General features: G+C 42.3%; 1 long non-coding RNA gene across 3 annotated transcripts in view; it reads right to left on the bottom strand.

The window, feature by feature from the left end:
- LOC147339861 (uncharacterized) overlaps nucleotides 1-9342 on the bottom strand; it is an 82859-nt gene extending 73517 nt beyond the window's left edge. For 2 of the 3 annotated variants that reach the window (XR_015158832.1, XR_015158831.1), the window contains exons 1-2: nucleotides 9214-9342; nucleotides 8850-8974 (exon numbers count right to left, since the gene is read on the bottom strand). This is a non-coding gene — a long non-coding RNA (uncharacterized LOC147339861). Of the gene's footprint in view, nucleotides 1-744; nucleotides 1323-8849; nucleotides 8975-9213 lie in introns of those variants that run through there. The other variant, XR_015158830.1, reaches the window with a different exon arrangement.
- Between the last annotated feature and the right edge of the window lie 4597 nt (nucleotides 9343-13939).

The following is a 13939-nucleotide window of genomic DNA, read 5'->3' as shown; positions in this document are numbered from 1 at the left end:
ACACCAATCACTTTACATCAGAAATTCCTGATAGTGATATCAGGTTCGTGCAAAATTTTGCCTCATCCGCCGTATTCACCTGACCTCTTGCCAACCGCCCACCACTTCTTCAAGCATCCTGACAACCTTTTGTGGGGGGAAGGCTTCCACAACCAGCAGGAGGCAGAAAATGCTTTCCAAGAATTTAATCAAAACCTGAAGCACGGGGTACTCTTTCTGCCCCCTTCTGATGCCTATGTCAGAAGCTTTCTCTATCTCCTTTATACTTCAATAAAACTTTATTACACAAAAGCTCTGAGCGATCAAGCCTCGTCTCTGGCCCCGGATTGAATTCTTCTCCTCCGGGGGCCAAGAATCCCGGTGTATTCGCGTGATTCAACAACAACCTTTCATCTTGGGGGCTCGTCCGGGATCCTTCAGGACAAGATGGGAGCTAACAATTCCAGCCTCACTCCTTTGAACTGTATCCTGAAAAACTGGGATAGATTTGATCCCCAGGGCTTAAAGAAGACACACCTGGTCTTCCTATGTGATACTGCATGGCCACGGTATCCATTGGAGGACGGCAAACGGTGGCCAGTTGGAGGGTACTCTTTCTGCCCCCTTCTGATGCCTATGTCAGAAGCTTTCTCTATCTCCTTTATACTTCAATAAAACTGTATTACACACACACACAAAAAAAACCTGAAGCACATATTTTTTAAAAAATATTCATTTATTTTTAAATTTTATTTTTAATTGAAGAATAATTGCTTTATAGAATTTGATGTTTTCTGTCAAAGCTCAACATGAATCATCCATAAGTAAACATATGTCCCCTCCCTCTTGAACCTCCCTCTCATCTCCTTCCCCATCCCACCCCTCTAGGTTGGTACAGAGACGCTGTTTGAGATCCCTGAGATATACAGCAAATTCCCTTTGGCTATCTGTTTTACATATGGTAATGTAAGTTATCCGGAGAAGGCAATGGCACCCCACTCCAGTACTCTTGCCTGGAAAATCCCATGGATGGAGGAGCCTGGTAGGCTGCAGTCCATGGGGTCGAGAGGAGTTGGACACGACTGAACGACTTCACTTTCACTTTTCACTTTCATGCATTGGAGAAGGAAATGGCAACCCACTCCAGTGTTCTTGCGTGGAGAATCCCAGGGATGAGGAAGCCTGGTGGGCTGCTGTCTCTGGGGTCGCACAGAGTCAGACACAACTGAAGTGACTTAGCAGCAGCAATGTAAGTTATCATGTTACTCTTGCCATACAGGTCGCTCTCTCGTGCCTTCTCCCCATGTCCATGAGTCTGTTCTCTCTGTTTCTCCATTGCTGCCCTGCAAATAAATTCTTTGGTACCATCTTTCTAGATTTTGTATACATGCATTAGTATACAATATTTATCTTTGTCTTTCTGACTTCACTCTGTATAATAGGCTCTAGGTTCATCCACCTCATTGGAACTGACTCAGATGTGTTCATTTTTATGGCTTAGTAATATTCCATTGTGTATATGTACCACAACTTCTTTATCCATTCATCTGTCGATGGACATCTAGGTTGCTTCCATGTCCTAGCTATTGTAAATAGTGCTGTAGTGAACACTGGGGTACATGTGTCTTCCGTAGTGACTGTATCAATTTACATTCCCACCAACAGTGCAAGTGTTTATCCACACCCTCTCCTGTTTGTACACTTTTTGATGAGGGCCATTCTGAGCGGTGTAGGTGATACTTCATTGTAGTTTGGATTTGTGTTTCTCTAATAATGAGCGATATTGAGCATCTTTTCATGTCTTTCTTAGCCATCTGTATGTCTTATTTGGAGAAATGTCTGTTTAAATCTTTTCCCCATTTTTTAATTGGGTGGTTTTTCTGGTATTGAGTTCTATGAATGAGCTGCTTGTATATTTTGGAAACTAATCCTTTGTCAGTTGTTTGATTTGCTATTATTTTCTCCTGTTCTGAGGGTTGTCTTTTCACCTTTCTTATAGTTTCCTTTGCTGTGCAAATGCTTTTAAGTTTAATCAGGTCCCACTTGTTTACATTTGTTTGTATTTCCATTACTCTAGGAGGTGGGTCATAGAGGATCTTGCTTTGATTTATGATATCAAGTGTTCTGCCTATGATTTCCTCTAAGAGTTTTATAGTTCCTGGACTTACATTTAGATCTTTATTCCATTTTGAGTTTCTCTTTGTGTATGATGTTAAAAAGTGTTCTACTTTCATTCTTTTACATGTAGCTGTCCAGTTTTTCCATCACTGCTTACTGAAGAGGTTGTCTTTGCCCTATTGTATATTCTTGCCTCCTGTCTTGTTCCATTGGTCTATATTTCTGGTTTTGTGAAGCACAGATTTTTATGCTACAGGAATAAACAAACTTATTTTTTGTTGGCAAAAATTTCTTGATTGTAATAGTTCCTGTTTTGAGTCATAAAGATATGCTTGAATCTATTTATAATGATTTAAAATTTATGGTCTGAAACCACAATTACATTTGCAGCAAGCTAATACTTTGCTTGTTTTTACAGGTCATCTTAGACTAAGAGTTTAAGTAAAATGGGCTATCAGAATTAGTAGTTTTTCTTTTTAATGCTCAAACTGGTATCTAGCTTTGCTGAATTGGTGAATATGGGCTTGAGAAGTACAAACTGAACTTTCATTCTAGTCAGAGAACAATCTTGTGCTTTAAATATAGGAACCCAGGGACTTTCCTGGCAGTCCAGTGGTTAAGATTCTGTGCTTCCAGCACAGGGAATGTGGGTTCAATCCCTGGTCAGGGAACTAAAATTCCACATGCTGTGCCGCCCAAAAAAAAAATTTTTTTTTAATTAAAAAAAGGATGGTAACCAAAACTTGCTCAAAGCAATTTATCTGAACCAACCTGGAATCTTTGCAGTGTAAAAGTAGTTGTTATCACTGTCCATTTACCTGCTGAAATGTCTTTTGCATTTGAAAAGCAAAGAGGTAGTAGTGTTACCATGTTCACAAAACTACGAGAGAAAGGTTGATAAACAATTTATAACCACTTTCACAGCAAAGAACACATTTGTCTGAGCATTTGGAGGCTGCTATTTGCAGTCAGTTAACAATTCCCAACATGTGGTACATAGCCCTCCAGGATGGTCCCCAGTGATCCTCTGATAGTTTGTAATCCTTTTCCCTGAAGTGATGGCTGAATTTAGTGACTTGGTTCTAATGAACAGAATAAGGCCCAAGTGATGGTGACTGGAGACTTGGTCATAAAGGGCAATGTGGCCTTTCTTTTGCATCATCATGATCATCTGTTCTAGAGCAGGTCGGTGCCCTGTGTGAGCAGCCCTATGAGGAAGCCAACATGAGAAAGAATTGGCAACCCTGGCCAACAACCTCATGAGTATTTTTAGAAGGGGGTCTTCTTGCCTCATCAAGCTTTGAATGACTGTAGTCCTAGCTGACACCTCGATTGCAACCTTGTGAGAGACCTTGAGCCAGAACCACCCAGCCACACTGCTTCCTGACTTTTCCCTCACAGAAACTGTGAGATAAGAAATGATCATTGTTTTAAAATGCTAACGTCTGGGGTAATTTGCTATGCAGCAATGGCTAGCTAACACAGAGGGGTATTATGCTTCTTCTAGGTTTATGCCTTTATTTATTCAGCAGGTATTTATTGAGAAACTACCACATGCCAGGCATTGTGTTTATGGGATTCTCCAGACAAGAGTCTTGGAGTGGGTTGACATTCCCTTCACAGACGCAATGTGTATGCAGAGGTTAATCATCTACTGAACATAGGAAACATATTTAAGGGACCCCTGGTTTCTGGGCACTATATACATAGCATACAGAAAAAAATTTTACCCTTGGAAAACTGTGGTGGTTATCTTTGGAAATACCATCTACCATCTAGGGTTACTACTGTATATTTGCTATTGATATATTAATGGCCCAACAAATATTTATAGACTGAATACTTGTCTGTGAATTGTGCTCACCTGTTGAAACTAGAGATGACACTACAAACCTCTGTCCCTACTATGTCCCCTGAAAATTTGTATATTGAAATCTAACTCCCAAGGTGATGGTAGTAGGAGGTGGGACCTTTGGGAGGTGATTAGGTCATTAGGGTAAAACCCTAAGGAATGAGTCTCTTATAGAAGAGACCCAAGAGAGCTCCCTTACTTCTGTGAGGACCGTTAGGCCAGTATAATCTTTCTAGCATGCCATATATGTGTATACATATCAAATGCCATTCATTTCAGCAATGAAAAGTTATCTCTAACATATTTATTAACATCCTCTGGCTATAGATTTAAATAATGACATTTGTAGTGCTTAAACTTGTCTGGAATGTGGGTTCAAATGCTAACTAACCACCTCTAAGGATTAATCTAAGGATTAATTAATCTAAGGATTAGCTTTAAGGAGTAAAGTTCATTGATACATGTTTACACGTTTACACCACACTGTTTATACCATACAGACAATAAGTGGGCATAGCAAATGATCCAAAAAGAGAGTACGAAAAAGATTCCAGAAATAGGAGGAAATGCATCAATTCTTATGCTAATTGTAAATGGTTTACACTCTGTAATAAAGTCTTGCTCAGACTAGGCTAAAAACAAAATATGATTATGTGCTGCTTATAAAAGACAACCTGAAATGTAGTTACACACGGTTAAAATTAAAGGGGTTAATGAAGACATCAATCAAAAGTGGGCAAAAGAAAGTAAACAAGTGGGACCCGATTAAACTTAAAAGCTGTGACCAACCTACACAGCATATTAAAAAGCAGAGACATTACTTTGCCACCAAGGGCTGTCTAGTCAAAGATATGGTTTTTCCAGTGGTCATGTATGGATGTGACAGTTGGACTATAAAGAAAGATGAGCACAGAAAAATTGATGCTTTTGAACTGTGGTGTTGGAGAAGACTCTGGAATGTTCCTTGGACAGCAAGGAGATCCAACCAGTCCATCCTAAAGGAAATCAGTCCTGAATATTCATTGGAAGGACTGATGCTGAAGCTGAAACTCCAATATTTTGGCCACCTGATGCAAAGAACCGACTCACTGGAAAAGACCCTGATGCTGGGAAAGAATGAAGGCAGGAGAAGGGGACAACAGAGGATGAGATGGTTGGATGGCATCACCAACTCGATGGATGAGTTTGAGTAAACTCTGGGAGTTGCTGATGGGCAAGGAGGCCTAGTGTGCTGCAGTCCATGGGGTCGCAAAGAGTCAGACATGACTGAGCAACTGAACATAACTGATGCAGAGAATAGGACGTTGACTCAGGTAAGCATTCTGGAGATTATTTAACCTTAAACAGTCATCCATCACACAAGGAAAAGACATTTGAGGAGGTGAACTTTCTAGTACACCATTCAGATTACTAGGAATGATGCAACTCAACATTTTGACAACACTGTATTTTAATAAAAATAAATTCTTCACTTGTGCATCTAGTAATGGTATAATAATGGTAACGGTAATTAACAGATCATAGTCACTACAGCTAAAGTTATAAGATACAAGCTTTAAAATAACTATGATTACTCTTTTCATGTAGTTTAAGAATGAGACAAGAAATTTAGGCAAAGAATTGTAAAAAATATTAACTAAAAAACTGAATAAGAAGGAAGCACTTCGGAAAGGGTGAAGTGAATGTCTAAAAAGCATCTGGAGGACTAAAAAACAAAAAATGTCAAGGTTTTCTGAACTCTGGAAGTTAACCAAAGTTTTAGAACAATCATGAAAAATGTTTATTCAAGAAAAGTGGCTCAATCTCCATAAGATCAGCAAGCTTTGTGGTATTTTAACTTGTCCATCCCCTTCTTCACTGTTCTTTGGTAACCTTGAAAACCAACAGCCTTGCACCTACAAAGCTAAGATCCAAGATTTCAACTGCCAAAACTAAGTCCTGGTACAGCCAAATAAATAAATATAAAAAAGGTTATTAAAAACATGCAGGCTCCAGAGCTCTGCCTTTGAATCTCAGTCCTTCCACCTCTCGGCTCTGGACAACTCACTGACCCTCTGTATGCCACCACACTCTCATCTGTGAAATAGGATTGTGCAGGAGTGTAAATGAGTTTGCAAAGGACTTACAATAGTGACTAGCACTTAGTAAGTCCTCAGTACACCTGAGTGACAGTTACACGGGACCTTACTCTTTGAATTCTAGTTTCACTTCAGGTAACCTAACAAAAGAAAACCATAAGCAGCGAGTCTGCATGTTCTCCACATGCAGTACATGTCCTGCTGGGTCAATTTGGGGGTTCATGCTGGGAGTATGTCCAAGAGGTTGACAGACTTTCCAAACATCTCACTGAAGGTCACCAAATGTAAAAAACCACCGATAAGGATGCTAACAAATTCATTTAGACTTTCTACATCCCATAATATTGTGAAAAGAAGTGTGCAAACTCCATTTTCATTACCCAGTGGTTTGTGGTAAAGATTGAAGTGGACTCAAGTAGCAAAAGCACTAAGAGGCTCTGAGAATTCTGACATTCCCTCTCTCTTCACTTTCTGGATGTGGATTTGGATTTCTTTTCTCAAGTGACCTGGGTGGTGAATAGATTGTCCCAAGAATATGAGGCATTTCTGTTCATGGTGTTCCCTGCTGCTCTTTTTCTAGGAAATCCACTTGTGTTCTAAGAAGATGACTGCGTTCACCTCTGCCCTCAAGCAAGTCATTGAAAAGCTGAGCTAAGGCCAAAGCTTCTCCAGAACAGTTTATAGAGATTCAGATGTATAAGAGACTCAGAAAGTACCAAAGAGTCTTAGAAACAATCGATGGATATGCTGCCCATCTAATGGAATTCACTCCATATGCAGGCATATTTACAGTACAACAATACCTCACCTGACTTCTTAGGAAATGAAAAAACTTACATTCCATAATTTCTGAAAAATTGGAGCTAGTTCCTTTGGGTGCCCAAATCTTTCATTTTAACCCTTTTACTTAAAAAACAAAGAAAGAAATGATTCTGAAGTGTGATCTACACTGGCTGGTTTCAAAAGAATATGGAAAATTATTTCATCAAGGGGGACATCATCTCCAGCCTCTAACAACTAAGACTCAGCCTGAGCACATCTCCTTCCCTTCGGGGCAGGCTCCACTTAAATCCTCCTGTGTCCCAGATGGAGATGCCACCAAGCACACAATCCCTTAGAGATCCAGCCTCCACAGCACCATCTCTCAGACCCCGCTCCAGTTAGCCCTGGAGTCCTGTTGATTTTATCATGTGACTGTTTCTCCACTTCTATCTGTCCTCCAATGGCCCCCATTTCCGGAGCTCACCACCCCCTCTACCTGGACTACTAGCAAAGCCACCTCTCCCTTCTGCATTAACTGATGGTCCGTGTGATATATCTGCTCCTGTCACATTGTTTGAAAGTCTTTCCATGGCTTAAAGTTGCCTTAAGGATAAAGCCCAAGCTTGAGAAGAGAGCATATGACTCCCTCGGTGACGCAGACTCCGAGTCTCAAACGTTTCCTCTGCTTCTGCTGCTAAGTCACTTCAGTCGTATCCAATTCTGTGAGACCCCATAGACAGCAGCCCACCAGGCTCCTCTGTCCCTGGGATTCTCCAGGCAAGAATACTGGAATGGATTGCCAGGTCCTTCTCCAATGCATGGATGCATGCTAAGTCACTTTAGTTGTGTCCAACTCTGTGCGACCCTATGGACAGCAGCCTACTAGGCTCCTCTGTCCGTGGGATTCTCTAGGCAAGAATACTGGAGTGGGTTGCCATTTCCTTCTCCAACTTTTCCTCTAACCTTCTCTATGTCTGTTGATGCTCTGACTGAAATACAGCGCTACTTAAATTTTTGCATACAGGAGCCTTCCAGGTCGTGCTCCTCCTGTTTCCTGGACCTGGAATACCATTCCTCCTCCTCTTGGCCTCCTCTCCCTTTAGGATACAGCTGAGGCTCATGTCCCTTCTTTCAGAAAGTGTTCCTCCTTCCCTGCCCATGCTTGCTGGTTGAGCTGGACACTCCTCCTGAGAGGTGCTATGGTGCCCTGTGCCTATGAAGAGGTCAAAGACCATTCTTAGTTTAATCACATGGTGATACAGTTCCAGGGAAGAGCAAGAATAGATTAGAAGGCCTTCTTAAATGAACAATGCAAAGTAGTAGAGGAAAACCAGAGAATGGGAAAGACTAGACATCTCTTCAATAAAATTGGAGATATCAAGGGAACATTTCAGGCAAGAATGGGCACTATAAAGGAGAAAAACGGTAAGGAACTAACAGGAGCAGAAGAGATTAACAAGAGCTGGCAAGAATACACAGAAGAATTGTACAAAAAGGGTCTTAACCATTCAGATAACCAAAATGGTGTGGTCCCTCACCTAAGAGCCAGATATCTTGGAGTGTGAAATCACGTAGGCCTTAGGAAGCATTCCTATGAATAAAGCTAGTGGAGGTGATGGAATTCCAGCTGAGCTAGTGAAAATCCTAAAAGGTGATGCTGTTAAAGTGCTACACTCCATATGTCAGCAAATTTGGAAAGCTCAGCAGTGGCCACAGGACCGGAAAAGGTCAGTTTTCATTCCAATTGCAAAGAAGGGCAATGCCAAAGAATGTTCAAACTCCTGTATAATTCTGCTTATTTCACATGCTAGTAAGGTTATGCTCAAGATCCTTCAAGCTAGGCTTCAGCAGTATTTGAACTGAGAATTCCAGATGTGCAAGGTGGATTCAGAAAAGGCAGAGAAACCAGATATCAAATTGCCAACATTCGTTGGATCATAGAGAAAGTAAGGAATTCTAGAAAAACATCTGCTTCATTGACTATGCTAAAGCCTTTAACTGTGTGGATCACAACAAACTGGAAAATTCTTGAAGAGATGGGAATACCAAGACCACCTTACCTGTCTCCTGAGAAACCAGGTCAAGAAGCAACAATAAGAACTGTACATGGAACAATGTACGTGTTTGAAGGGGTGTGGCTGCTGAGGAGCTGCCTTCTGAACCCTCACAAGTACTTGTAGCTCTTCTGGAAAAAAAAAAAAAAAAAAAGGAAGCACCTAAACATACTGATTTCACAAAGAGGGAAAGTATGAACCAAAAGATGTTTTACAAGCTAGAGGTGGGGATGGAATGGGAGGGCTTTTGGGTGGTGTTGGGCTGCACCCCGCAGGCCTATAATCCCTAAATGTACCCAGCTTCAAGACCAAAGAAACAGCCCGGAGTGCATGATGGAGACATCGTGGTTTAATGGATGGGGGAGCCTACCTGCTTGAAGCAAGGTCCTGGGGGAACACCCCACCGTGTGGGGTGATGGGAGGCAGGGAATGGTGGCAGGCTTCACTCCTCAGGAGACGGGGAGGGTGCCCATTAAAGCCAAAATTGACATCAGGTGGGCTCATTAGTTACCAGGGAAACCAGTAGGGGGAGGCCTCTCCTCATCACCCTTTTGATAAGAATAATCACCAGCTGGGGTCTGGGGAAAGTACTAGGAAGGTGAGTCGTGTGAGTAGGATGCAGGTGCAGCAGGCACTGCTCGGGCAGGGCAGGGACAGACAGCAATACAACAGGCATCTTGGGGGGGCCTGACCATACCTTCCTCTCCAACACACCCCGTATGACCTAGACAATCTTGGCCAGCCCCTCTTCTGTGATATTGCTGGGGTCAGGTTTGTACAGGGGACACTTCCACCAGATACCACAAATACAATACAGACAGGCCACCCCTGCTGGTTACAAACCCAGAGTCACAACCCTGGGAGGAGCTGGCCCTGGATCTAAGAGAAACACTTCACTGGCTTAGTCTCAGCTGTCATAGCACAGGTCTGCACCCCCATGTTATGCTGAGTGCCATTACAGGTGAACCTGTTAGGTCTTCCAAATAAGAACCAGTTAATGCCATTATTTCCAGTAGTCATGTACAGATGTGAGAGTTGGAGTATAAAGAAAGCTGAGCGCCAAAGAAGTGATGCTTTTGAACTGTGGTGTTGGAGAAGACTCTGGAGAGTGCCTTGGACAGCAAGGAGATCCAACCAGTCCATCCTAAAGGAAATCAGTCCTGAATATTCATTGGAAGGACTGATGCTGAAGCTGAAACTCCAATGCTTTGGCACCTGATGCAAAAAACTGACTCATTGGAAAAGACTCTGATGCTGGGAAATATCAAAGACAGGAGGAGAAGGGGATGACAGAGGATAAGGTGGTTGGATGGCATCACCAACTCAACGGACATGAGTTTGAGTAGGCTCCGGGAGTTGGTGATGGACAGGGAGGCCTGGTGTGCTGCAGTCCATGGGGTCGCAAAGAGTCGGACACGACTGAGCAACTGAACTGAATCCCATTAGTTGGAACTGTGTATCCAGAAGCCAGCCTATTCCACTCCACACAACAGAGCCCAGGGGGCTCATGGGCTGTCAGCTGTACAGTGACATTTACCTACAGGGGTCCTTCTGATGTATTGGCACATGGAACCAGGAACGGTGAGTCTCCCCCTCCCCTCCACTTTCAGTAGTCCCTACATCATGTCAGCCATGTCAATTTTCCACAGAAGTCCCGAGGAGGACAATAGCAACATCTCATTGTACACCCAGCAATTAGACATATCTTGCAGTAAAGCCAGTGTTGCTGCTCCGTCTACAAACAGATTTACTCCCTGAGACAAGGGAGAAAATATAAGACATCTAACAGGCACAACACAGGGGAGATGATGACCAGAAAGCATAATACAAGCAGTAAGCACATTCTAAGATAAACCACACCTGCCTGTGAATTTTGTCCTCATCTGCAATACAGTTCAGAAAACTCAATGGTTCAAGGATACAAGAACATGTCTAAAATCACATATACAATGTCACCTAGTTCTACTTTCGATGTATAAACCACAACTACTCCATTTTGACTTTCAAAATGATTCCCTTCCTCAATGGCCAAAGCAGATGTACAATGCATATCTGAACGATGACAGAATGGTTGCTCTGGTCAGTAAAATTTACGTGAAACCCTGTGTAAACCAGAATGACTCCCCCCCCCCCCCCAACATGTGCAGATTTTTCGATCAGTTCCCCTTTTGATGTCACATCTTCCAAATCAGAAAGCAGTGATGATCAAAATACCCATCCCTTGATGCTGGGGTGCTGGCTCCTACCCCAGGTTACCCCAGGTTCAGATTATGTCCCTCAGTGCGAGGTCTCCTCTGTGTTTTGCTAGTTATTCATATTGCAGGAAAATTAATCAGATCTCGTGAGCAGGCTCAGAGGTATGTTGAGGAGGAAACACTTTATTTTTATCACTGAGAGCCAACATGTTATCACTTATACCCAATTGTCACACAAGCATGTACATGTGCTTTTAGCAGAAGACTTAAAGCAATGTCACACTTCATGAGCAGTTACACTCTGTGACAATTTCACTAGATCATTTTCTTTCCAGAACATCAGAGCAAAAGTATGGTTAACACAATAACCTTCATAAACACAGACCTCAATTAACAGAACTAGAATTTAACATCCACTAAAATATAATATTTGGAGACGGCAATGGCAACCCACTCCAGGATTCTTGCCTGGAAAATCCCATGAACAGAGGAGCCTGGTAGGCTGCAGTCCATGGGGTCGCAAAAAGTCAGACACGACTGAGCAAGTTCACTTTCACTTTTCACTTTCCTGCATTGGAGAAGGAAATGACAACTCACTCTAGTGTTCTTGCCTGGAGAATCCCAGGGACAGCAGAGCCTGGTGGGCTGCCGTCTATGGGGTCGCACAGAGTTGGACACGACTAAAGCGACTTAGCAGCAGCAGCAGCAGCAAAATATAACATTGCTCTAAAATTACCCTCATCTCCACCAAACAGCCAAATCAAGACTAATTTGCAAAATAAGTCTGGTCAACTGACCATATATGTGCCTCCAAAATGGACAGAGGAGCCTGGTGGGCTACAGTCCATGGGGTCAGAAAGAGAGAGACATGACTAAGTGACTAACACACAGGCATTAGGCCTGCATAATTCCCATGTTACTTTTAGGTAGGGCTTCTCTGGTGGCTCAGATTGTAAAGAATTTGCCCATAACATAGGAGATCTCTGGTCAGGAAGATTCCCTGGAAAAGGGAATGGCAACTCACTCCAGTATTCTTGCCTGGAGATAAATGGAAAGAGGAGCCTGGTGGGCCACAGTCATGGGGTCACAAAGAGTCAGACACAACTGAGTGACTAAGCACACAGGACACAAAGTGGCTGTGGTGGAACTCTTCAGAAGTCTCAGACCAAATTCCCCAAAAGCCTCTCAAAGCCAGGAAAGCCATGCCAAAACCTGCTCTCACGCTCCACCTCAGTGAACTTCTCTCTTCTAGAGGTCCCCAAAATATCACAATTCCTGCACATGACAGGAGACAGTCTTTCCCATTCATCTGCTAAGGCTGCTCAGAACCCAAGAGTGTCCAGTATCTGGAGGGACCAGGCAGAGAGAAAGAAAAAAGCGTCAATTCTACCCACAGGTGTAGTTTACCAAAGTGCTATAAATCAAAACCAACTTGAGGGGAAGGGCTTCCTTAATCTGAAAAACACAGATCAAACCCAGCAATATTCTAGACAAAACTCGTAAAAGTTATAACCATATTCACTAGTTCACTCAGTAACCAACCCTTTTGTCAATTTTTTATGAAGCCGTCAGGTCTTCCATTAAGATTCTTTAAGTTCTTAGCCAGTTTAGAAATATTAATACAATTGAAATTTATCAGAGGCCTGTCACTATCAAAAGGTCCTTCCTATGAATCTTCTTGAAGGTGAAGCACTTTGCAAAAGCATCAGATAAAACAATAACTGTCTATAAAAGACAAAAGATGTAAAAAGACAAGCCTAAGCACCTGATTACAATGTAAGCAATAAAGAAACTTGGATACAATAACTAGAATTATGACCAATGACACTGCATAGGAGACAGGGATCAAGACCATCCCCAAGAAAAAGAAATGCAAAAAAAGCAAAATGGCTGTCTGAGGAGGCCTTACAAATAGCTATGAAAAGAAGAGAAGTGAAAAGCAAAGGAGAAAAGGAAAGATATACCCATTTGAATGCAGACTTCCAAAGAATAGCAAGGAGAGGTAAGATAAGCTTTCCTCAGTGATCAATGCAAAGAAAAAGAGGAAAACAATAGAATGGGAAAGGCTAGAGATCTCTTCAAGAAAATGAGAGATACCAAGGGAATATTTCATGTAAAGATGGGCTCAATAAAGGACAGAAATGCTTCCTAACAGAAGCAGACGATATTAAGAAGAGGTGGCGAGAATACACAGAAGAACTGTCCAAAAAAGATCTTCATGACACAGATAGTCACGATGGTGTGATCCCTCACCTAGAGCCATACATCCTGGACTGTGAAGTCAAGTGGGCCTTAGGAAGCAATGCTACGAACAAAGCTAGTGGAGGTGATGGAATTCCAGTTGAGCTATTTCAAATCCTAAAAGATGATGCTGTGAAAGGGCTGCACTCAATATACCAGCAAATGTGGAAAACTCAGCAGTGGTCACAGGACTGGAAAAGGTTAGTTTTCATTCCAATTCCCAAAGAAAGGCAATGCCAAAGAATGCTCAAACTACCACAGAATTGCAGTCATCTCACATGCTAGTAAAGTAATGCTGAAAATTCTCCAAGCCAGGCTTCAGGAATACATGAACCATGAACTTCCAGATGTTCAAGCTGGTTTTAGAAAAGGGAGAGGAACCAGAAATCAAACTGCCAACATCCACGGGATCATCGAAAAAGCAAGAGAGTTCCAGAAAAACATCTATTTGGGCTTTATTGACTATACCAAAGCCTTTGACTGTGTGAATCCGAATAAACTGTGGAAAATTCTGAAAGAGATGGGAATACCAGACCACCTGATCTGCCTCTTGAGAAACCCATATGCAGGTAAGGAAGCAACAGTTAGAACTGGGCATGGAAAAACAGACTGCTTCCAAACAGGAAAAGGAGTACGTCCTATTAGAACATTATAGGTATA

This window comes from Bos grunniens, chromosome X (genome assembly GCF_055505025.1).
Source record: "Bos grunniens cultivar Pamir isolate PY7600 chromosome X, Bosgru_T2T1.0, whole genome shotgun sequence".
Taxonomy (NCBI): domain Eukaryota; kingdom Metazoa; phylum Chordata; class Mammalia; order Artiodactyla; family Bovidae; genus Bos; species Bos grunniens.
The sequence above is the reverse complement of the archived record's forward strand: the minus strand, read 5'-3'. Positions and strand labels throughout refer to the sequence as shown.